At 41.6% G+C, this 3,285-nt stretch overlaps 1 long non-coding RNA gene across 1 annotated transcript; it reads left to right on the top strand.

Annotated features, from left to right (window-relative positions):
* Positions 1-123: 123 nt before the first annotated feature.
* LOC150056935 (uncharacterized) lies at positions 124-3,046 on the top strand. Its single transcript, XR_016537021.1, has 3 exons — positions 124-205; positions 2,537-2,667; positions 2,762-3,046. It is a non-coding gene; the product is annotated as an uncharacterized LOC150056935 (long non-coding RNA).
* The last annotated feature ends 239 nt before the right edge of the window (positions 3,047-3,285 follow it).

Here is a 3,285-nt window from a genome sequence, read left to right as displayed (position 1 = left end):
ATCTGCTTTTTTTTTTTTTTTTTTTTTAAGTGAGGGTTGTTTGCCTCCTCATTCTGACATTCTGTGGATCAGTTCGTTGTCATGGAGACCATTGTTTAGACAATTCATTTGAACAGAGCTTTGGTAACTGGGTAAGAACAGACTTCAAAAAGTCTCTACTTCAGTGCATAACAGCCTCTTAGGCAGAACACCATGTCACTGCTGGGTAAGAGGCACAGCTGATTGTCACTGTGGTTTTGAGCTTGGCTGTGCTCATCTATCCCTTTATCTCTTCATCTGCTCAGCATACCCTTGTTTATTGCTTCCTACATGCAACGGATACATGGCATCAACCGTACTGTTTCTGACTTCCTAGACTTGTCAGGATTTTCCTGTGGAGTCTAGGCTCCCCACCTTTGTGAGGATACGACCACATGCCCTCCCCCACTATTCCAGTATTCTGTTCTAAATATTCCATATTTAGAATATGAAGGATCTGAATGTCTTATCACAGAAGGCATTGAGTGTGAGATCTCTGGCTGCTTTGGGCCCTCTGAGCAGTCCTGTCTCAGAAGCTTCCACCAGACAGTACTGCCCAAGAGATAGGGGGTGATGACCAGGTTCAAACCTAGAATGAATGAAAGGTATGTAGTAAGAGCCACTGGTAAATCTATTTTCACAGGGTCCCTGTCTGTGTATAAGTGTAAAGTCACTCTCAGGGCTGACCCTGAACACTGGTGTGAAATACAGGACTTAGAGGGAAGTGACCACGCAAAACAGAGAAAGTGTAGTTTGGGTTAAACACTCACAAGTGATGTTGGAAGCTAAGAGTGCTGCATATCTCAAGAGCTATGGAAGATGTTGCTCTGTATCCACAAGGCACAGCCAGCACCAAAAAGGATAGATCAAGAAAAACCAAATGCTCCTTGGCTCATGGTAAGTTTATATCCCAGTAAACCCACTGGAAATTAAAAATGGGTTTATTGGGATATAACTCAATTTTTTCTTACTGACTACAAATGAAAATGCACTTAATATACCTATTCATCATGTTAGTTTAGCAACACAGCTTACTGTAGACTGGTGATCAAGTAGCTGATGGAGAGCTCACAAATACTGCCCAGAACTGTGAGACTTACGGTGTTGCCTATTGCTAATGGAGAAAAACATCCAATTGAAATCAACATGTGCTTTCTATTGTATATGTATTATCTTTTAACCATCATAAAGTTTAAAAATCTTATAAGTCAAGAACTGCATTTTTAAGGTGATAGAATGTGTTGGGTTTCATTTAAATGCAGGCTTAATAAACAATAATTGCATCTAGTATAATCTATATCTTAATATAATCTTTAATGTTGCTGCTGGTGAACTGTGAGAAAGGCAGCCTGCATTTCTAGTCCTAAAGTTTATTTAGATTTCAAGAAAGGACAGACAGAGACAGGAAGACAGGAGAGACAGAGTAGCTAAAACCCCAGGAGAGTAGTCGTTTGGATTCCCATAACAAAATACCTCAGACTAGCTGGCGTAAATGTATGTTGTCATAGTTCTGGAGCTGAAAGTGCAAGTTCAAGGTAGAGGGGTAAGTAGCTCTCTAGCATGTACCTGGGCTTGGAGGGATGCTTTTAATCCCAAAATACTTAAAAGACAGAGGCAGCAGGATCATGGTTGGCCTAGTGAGTTGGCTGAGATCTGAGGATCTCAGATCAAAGCCAATCCATCTAGGAAGAAACCTCCATGAGACTCTCCATGGGATTTGAACTCTGGGCCTGGGTATTTTCCCTGAGCTCTTCAGCTTAAGGCTACCACCCTACCCTTGGAGCCACTTCTAGTTTTCTGGTGGTGAATTGGAGATAAGTGTCTCACAGACCTTTATGCTTGGGCTGGCTTTGAACTGCAAATCTCAGATCTCAGCCTCCTGAGTAGCTAGGATTACAGGCATGAACCACCTGGCCCAGTTTACCTTCAAGAGACTCTTATCTCCAATCAGTTAATTACAGAAAAGGCTGAAAGTAGCACTGTGGCTCAAAGTGGTAGAATGCTGGCCTTGAACAAAAGGTCAGGGACGGCGCCCAGGCCCAGAGTTCAAGCTTCTCCTCCAGAAAAAGAAAAGGAAAAAAGAAAAAAGAAAACAAGCAAGCAAGGAAGAAGGAAGGAAGGAAGGAAGGAAGGAAGGAAGGAAGGAAGAAAGAAAGAAAGAAAGAAAGAAAGAAAGAAAGAAAGAAAGAGGGAAAGATCATCTTGTACTATTGGAAAGACTTTTCAAATAATGTTTTTAAGTCATGTCTCCAAACTCCAATAAAGAATCACTGCCTCCTAGAGAGACTTTAACAAGTAAAAATAAGAGAATTAGAAGATCAAATGTGATGGAAGCCATGAGCCAGCAGCAAAAGAACAAGAAAAGAGGCACATCTCATAAACTCAGGATATTTCAAATCAGATTCTACCACTGTTAATAGTCCTGTAAGAGCCTGCTCTGATGACAATGTTGGTTAGCAGAAGATAGCTCAGGAGTTAAAAGCAATTATCTTCCTCTTCTTCCTCACTGATTTTGTAGGCTTCATAGCTTATTTTCCTGCTAACTCTATTGTGACTCACACTCTGATCCTGTCCTATGGGAACATGACAGAAACACCATCAAAAACCAGACAACGAACAAAACAGGCTGCCCAAGCTGAACTGACAAAGGTAAAGAGATTGTGACTGGCTGGAAAAGAAGGTGAGGAAATCACCCCTGGAGATGAAGTGAACAGATTTAATTTACTATTGATTTCAATTTCAGGAAGAAGAAATTGCCTTTGCAGCTGAACATGCTGTGGTTGCAGAAATTTGCTTTTTCATTCTGACTAGGACTCTCCCTCTTCCCCCTTCCTCCTATAGACTCCTCATGTGTGTGTATGTGTCTTATGCCCAGAGCACTGAAGGGATCATTTATTCTCAGTGCCAAGGACTGGGCACAGACAGCATCTTCAGTGAAAAGCACCTCTGTCTGGAAGCCAGAAAGCCATTAGCAGAAGGATTCCCATAATATTTCTCCTTGCATCCTAGTTATGTTAACTAAACCTGTAGCCTGTTCTCACAAATAAGTTTTGTTTTGTTTTGATTTTGTGTTTCAGGCAGAGTCTTGCTAGATAGCCAAGATTAATGTTTAACTCAAGAGCCTCCTGGTGTAGCCTAAGAAATGCTGGGACTGTAGATGTGTGCTATTTACCTGGTTTCTAAATTTTTTTTTCTGGTTGTGAGGCTTGAACTCAGGGCCTGGGTATTGTCCCTGAGCCTTGTGTGTGTGTGGGGGGGGTGGCTATG

The sequence above is a fragment of the Megascapheus bottae genome, chromosome 11, assembly GCF_031878675.1.
Source record: "Megascapheus bottae isolate mThoBot1 chromosome 11, mThoBot2.hap1, whole genome shotgun sequence".
Lineage (NCBI taxonomy): Eukaryota > Metazoa > Chordata > Mammalia > Rodentia > Geomyidae > Megascapheus > Megascapheus bottae.
Note: the sequence above shows the minus strand (reverse complement) of the source record. Positions and strands in the feature narration are given on the sequence as shown.